Here is a 6,998-nt window from a genome sequence, read left to right as displayed (position 1 = left end):
TCGCAAGGCTTTGGAGTTCTGAGATAGATGGGCTGTAGCTCTAATCAGCGCTGGACACTCCTTGCTCTTGTACAAGGGGAAGAAGATTAATATCCTCCTTTGAAGTCAGCCATTAGATGGGACGTGGGGACGGATGGATGCCTCCATGTTCCCTTCAAAGATCTGCCCTTCAAGGTGCTTCTGTCAGTCTGAGTGTCAATGAATGAAAAACTCAGCCAACAGCTACATGTACCTCAAACCCTGCAATAGCAAACCTATTATAATATAAATAAACCCATAATTATTGTATATTATTTAACAGTCTAGTTCACAGAACTTGATAAATATTGACTATATGCAGTCAGATTTTTGTGTTTTAACAGTACTTAGGTTGGTGTTCCTGTGCTCTCGCTGATATCTACAAAGTACACAGGAATTGTAAATACTTCAGCACCCAGATGGTCAATACACATACATACACAGCACAGGATAAGAATTTTTAAATTCACTCAGTAGGTTGACTATAGGCAGTTCATAAAGGTCCAGAAGTATTTCCTAGCAATTTATCCTGTGACTTGCAAAAGGAAACACATTTTTTCCTCACTTAAACAACTATTGAGCTTTATGTTTTTGGCTACGTCAGATGTTGACTTGAGTGTGTAAGAAAGATCGAAAAAAAGAATGAAAGAAGGCCTTTCTGTCTGTCTCTCTGCTGTTGGTCCAGTCTGATCAGTAGAGCTTGTTTGACCCCTTTTCTTGGTTTCTTGATAGCAGTAGGAAGGGCGTCTTTTGTGGAGGTGTTGTATAATACTCCCGAGATGTGTTGGAATTGCTCTTTGAATTTTTCAGAGGTGGGATTGACGAACTTCTTTGTATTTAAACTCTCAGACAGTCGTCATAACTACGCAGAAGGGAAAATAACAGTTTTACAGATGCCTCTACGGTGTGTTGTTTCCTTTTTCAGTGTGACAGATTCCTTTGGTCCATTTATCTGTGAAAAGTGAAAAGTGAAAAAGTGTTAGCTTTAAAAAAAAAAAAAAACAATATTGATAAAGTGCTTTAAACCTTTTTGAAAGATGTTATGTTGCAACCCCAAAAATCCCTGCATTTTGCATGACCAATAAATCAGTTCATAATTGTAAAGAGGAAGGAAAATAATAAATTAACTAATCACACAAAACAAATTTAAAAAGTGTGGCATGTGTAGGCATTTGGCTCCCTTTCCTATGATTCCTGTAAATAAAATGTTGTTCAATCAATAACTTTCAGAAACCATCATAAAATGTTCCAAGTTTTAACACCACAAAAAAGCACAAAAAATTTATAGAAAAGTGTTTGATTTTACAAACTTTTCCTTCTTTTATTAAATTTAAATTTTTGAAGATGAAATTTTCATAATTATTAAAAATGTGATGATTTTGAAATGGTTTATAGTAATTTAATATGGTTTATTTTTGATTTGACAACTCACACCTGCTTCTTGACGTTGTACCCACATTGTACCCTATTTAGAAACCAAAATAGGGTCAATACAGTTCCTAAAAAAACTCTTAAGATTCAATTTCATCTTCTCCTGCGCAGCCAATAAAACACGAGTGCTTTCAATTATTTTTTTTGCAAAAAGTAAATAAAAATAAATGCTCTAAAGATCAAAATATTTTATTTTTAATAATCCGTATTAAGCTTGTGAATATATTCTTGGCTTGATAACTCCAAGATTTATAGATTCTGACGTATTGTTGCCTAAGTTAGTCCAGAAGCCACAAAACAACATTGAGACGACGCTGTTCCACACTCCACAAAAGATACTCCACACTAATAATAAGACCTGAAAAGTTTTCAGGCATATTCAAGATGAATAATTTGTAAACAAGACTCAAAACTAGAACGTTTAGTTTGAAAATGTACAGAATCTTTCAATAAGAACTATATCAGACCCCTGCCTATGCATGGCAGGGCCGGACATCACTGGACATCTTTTTTTTTCTTATCTTCCTCCTACTTTAAAATTATGTTTTACTTTGTGTTGGTTTAGCTCATGAAATCCACATGAGATAAACATGACATGTCAAAATGTGAATATGGTTTTACAAGCAACTATAGATGCATCAAATTTCCTGTTTGACTGAACATCTTTGTCTTGTCGCCTCATACTGTAGGTGTCCAGCACCATTTAATTAACTAGGGAAAAAGCTTTTGTCCCATTTCCTGTTCCATCTTGGCCTCTGCTCAGCTTTGCCTCTTCAAATATGAGAGATAATAACCATGTAGCTCAATCTGGGAGGCACGTCACAGGGAGCATGCCTTTCTACTGACAAAGCACAAAACATTAATTTGCTGCCAAGTCTGAAGATTACAATCACAAACTGCACAGGGTTGATCTGAAGCGGCTTTAAAGAGTAATTACTTTGTGTATTTCCTTGTTCTGTCAACAATACGGAAACAAGTAGAGTGAAAACAAAACACATTTTCCAACGATAAAATGTCTAATGATTCTCTTAAGAAAGGCATACCAAGCTTTGTGAAAATAAAAAATAGACAATTTTGCTATTTAATCTGACTTTCTAGGGTGAATTATAAAGCAGTAATTCTGCTTCTGCCTGAATGACGTTTCTGCCTGAATGACGTTTCTTGCACAAGACAGACAAAGTTCGTCACATTTCCATTAAAGAACTGACGAATACCTGGCTACCTCAGCATACAACCCCACAAATTAACCAGAAAACAAAATCAGCTATACATACACAATATTTCTCAGTTTTAGTTTTTTATGGGTTTACTAAACTTTTAAATAAATTGGATTTCAGAGATTTTCTTACTCCTGAAAACATTTTGGTCTATTAATGTTTTGATCCTTTAGAAACCCATGATGAAAAACTGTATATATTTTATTGAACGAGTCATTAACTAGAAAAAAAAAAAAGTTTTCTTTTTTGGGGGGGTTGAGAACAAATTGGTAGATTGTTATATTATGTTATAGTCATTTGAAAAATCGGCAGTGTTGTTGTTTGTCAGTATAAATGTAGCATGAGAGCTAGACTAAAGAAAATGTTAGATATGGGTTTACGATATGCTCCATTTCATCTGTTTGTGATGAATTAGTTCATGGAACAGCAGCTTTGATATGTAGAGAAGAAACAGTTGCAGGGCATATAAATATAATATAAGAAGCCATTTTTTTGTTTCTCTTCACCTCTCATTTCTTTGACCACAAAGAAAGAGATTGACGTTTATTCATTATTTTGTATTTCAAAGCGTAATTCAAATGTCCATTAATTGTTCTTGCTTTTCTCTACTGATCTAAAACATGATTGCCAACACAAACATTTACCTTTTTTCTTATTATTCTAATAAGTAAGGTCTGTGAAGATGCAGGTGATGTATTTTTCCACACTGTGTTGAAAGGGCAGGTAATTGTGACACAGTTGTGGTTCTGCATTTGCATTTCTTCCTGTTTGTTGACAACACCCAGCCATCTCATACAAACTGCTCCGGTTGTGTTTCTGACATGCGTGGGAAGAGGTCACAATCTGTGCGAAGGGTTTGTGTCATACTCTGAGTGGGCAAGTGAAAAAATAACCAACGTTCAGATGAACATTTTCGACTTGACCAAAACAATAACTGCCGGATAGCGAATGGCACGATTGCCATTCTGTGCTCGGCTGTCGACAGTGATGATTCATTATACGAAAAAAAAAGAAGAAAAGAGAAACGCACTGAGCAGAGGAGGTACTGTAACCTACATAGTGACGAAGAGAGACGGAGAGAAAAAAATAGACAGAAGAGATGAAAACCAGCGCAGGTCCTGCCGTCTATTTATGGTTTGTTTAGCTACGCACTTCTCTGTGGTTTCCTGCCCCCAACCTTAGCTGAAAAGTCACACTGAGTGAGAAAGACGCCCCCCTTTCTCAACACACGGAAGTGCTTTGTGATGAAGTAAGCCACATTTGACAGCTTCTCACCCTCCGCCCCCCATTTCTTCATTAATCTGTTGACATATTTGTTCACTCGGCCATAAACCGCAGTTTGCAAGCTCTGCTCAGAATTTTACCAATCACTCTAGCTCACAAAATGCACCCAAGCAGCAGTGCAGCGCTGCAACACTTCCCCCAAAATAGCCCGTTTCCCTCTCATCCTCTGGTGCACACCATGTGCAGGGCACACAGAGGAAGCTTTCATGCACATTTCATGAGGCAGAATAACTAAGCATGTAGCATGATTTTTCTGTGGCTTTACCATCTTGTATGTGTACAGGATGAAGGTAAAGTCATACAGTACAAGCGAAGTTGTGTTTTTTTTTATCATAAATAAAACATGTGATGTCTACAAGAGACGCATTGATCAGCTTTTTTTTTCAGATTGTTTACTGACTTGAGTTGATCAATGAAAAACTGGCCAATTCATGAATCACTCAGGAAAAATTTTATTGGCATTTAACAACACTTAAAATATTTTGACATTAAAGACAGGAAAACTCCTTTATGAGGTTTGATTCCATTTCAGGCAGAAACCTTTTCAAATTTGAAGCTTTGACTAAATTCATAGATTTATATGGTCTTATACACATCTTATGTGTGGCCATATCCTGTTTAGATTAAGTCCTTCACTTTGTGTCTGAATTTCCATTTTATTTTAATAAAATCTGCGCTAAGACTAGCTGCTGGATTAAATTTGAGGTCAGTTATCACGTGCTAAGAAATACACACATGTTGTCATGTGGGTGTTAATTTGGCACACAACTCCCACCTTCAAGATGGAGAAAACAGATCCGCCCACCGGACAAGAAAAACTCAGGATCAGATTTACAAACACAAGTGAGAGTTAAAGGCCCTCACATTGTTTTTAAAACCCAAAAGTTAATAATCTAATATTCACTCAGGATTCTCAGGAAACCATTCAGTTTAAAACAGCCGCACCCCATAAAAGCAAAGGGATTTGAAACATGTTTTGATGTTGTTGATGAGTATTAAAGAATTTGTAAAAGTGAAAAATACCCAGAAATCTGAACCAAATTAAGAATTGGCTTTTTTTTTTCAATTGGGTTGCAGGAATCAAAACTTTGTGGCTGTTTCTGACCTCCTGTTTTCATTATGTCTGACTGATTATAGCTGTTTTGATCTTCTCTGTTTAAAAATAGTATTAGAAAATATAAGAACAGCAATAAAATGATTAATTTAGAACAAAGATAGCATGACCATGCGACTGACATTTTAACTTTCACCATTTCACATTAGCAAGTAGAATCAATAGCATTACTAAAACGGCAGTCTTCCCTCCTTTCCCCTACTAAACTCTGAAGTACTAAAAAAAACTTCCAAATCTAGCATGTTTCTCGTCAGGAATTAAAACCTCGAAATTCTAATTTATAATACCAATTTTCTGTATTCGATGTAGCCTTCCTGCTGAAGGCTTAGCTTTTTCTTACACCCTGAATAAATCTGCAATCTCTTCTCACAGTCTGAGATCTTCAAGTCTGAAGAACTGTTGTTGATTCCTCAAAGACATCTTAAGACCAGAGGTGATAAATCTTTTAGAGTTGTGGCCCGTAGATTGTGGATTGGTTTGTCTTCATCTTTGCCACGTCTTCATTCAGTTGAAACTTTTAAGAAGCACTTGAAAACTCATTTATCCTGACTTTTGATTAGTTTTTTGCTGTATAACGTCATATGTATTCTGATTGCTATTCTTTATTTTGAGTTCTCATCTTTTATTTGTTTTCATTTTGAACCACTTTGTGGTTTCTGACTTGTGAAAGGAGCTGTGTAGAAAAACAAATGTACTTAATTAGGAATATCTCCAAGTCTTAAAAGAATACCTTCTCTTAATTAGCTTCTTACATCTCTGTGCCTCCTGATTTGATTTCAAAAGACCTCACTGATGCTGCAATTAGCTATCTTTGAGTTTTCTTGCGTAACTACGCCAACACTGAAGAATGTTGTTGGTTGTATGAAGCCATCAGTGACTGGAAGGATATCAGATTTTTGTATTTTGCAGTTATTATTATTGTTATTATTATTACTATTGAGGTCAGATGGGATCAAATGGGATGCTGCATGTCTATATGTTAAGTAGCTGAATACAAACAGCTTGTTAAAATAAACTGATTGTGATTATGCCTGATATTTTGTTAATAAAAGTCACCAGACAGCTTGGAAACCCATTGAGTCTGAGAGACGAGGCAGCTAAAATTCCCCAATAATTTGGTTACGTTGGTATGAAAATGACTGATGACTGATGGAGGCAGCTTGCTGATGGGTCAGCCTCAGAGCTGCTTCCTCCTAGTCGATGAAGGATTATATAAAAAGCTCATCTCCATCCAACCATCCTGTAAACGGCTGAAGCTCTCCACGGTGTTTTACTGCGTCCACACAGTCGTGGGTCATCTTCCAGCAAGAGGAATTATTACTAATGAAATCACTTCAGGCATTTGACCTCGACAAGAAGGAGGAACTGACCACAGAGATGTCAGAGGAGTCACTCTCAGCTGCAGATTCCTTATACAATTAAAGACACACAGAGCTGCATTCACACACACACACCCACGCGCGCGCACACACACACACACACACACACACACACACACACACACACGCACGCACGCACATGCATCCATCCTAGAACATTCTTACCCTCAGACAACTCCATCATGTACAGAGCACCACCCTTTTACATTCCTCCAGAGACAAACAATCTGATAGCAAACTGATGGGAGACGATAAAAAATGAGTGTTCTAAAATGCGCCCAGCATGTGATGGAGCAGAGGAAAAACACCAAGCAGCATTCTTTTTGATAAAGAAAACACCACACATGTTCCCGAGAGACTTTCACACACATTCATTCACATTCACATCTCTGCCCCGGTCAGCTCTCTCACACAAGAAGGAGTCCACCTGTGGGGATGGGAGCCTGTGTCAGGGCACCATGATCTGAATGACTCATCGATAGGAGTGCGCACGAGTATGTCGTCTCCCTATCAATCAGTCATCCACACAAAACTGTGTTGTTGTTGTTGTTGTTT

This window comes from Poecilia reticulata, chromosome 12, assembly GCF_904066995.2.
Source record: "Poecilia reticulata chromosome 12, P_reticulata-male-v2, whole genome shotgun sequence".
Lineage (NCBI taxonomy): Eukaryota > Metazoa > Chordata > Actinopteri > Cyprinodontiformes > Poeciliidae > Poecilia > Poecilia reticulata.
The sequence above is the reverse complement of the archived record's forward strand: the minus strand, read 5'-3'. Positions refer to the sequence as shown.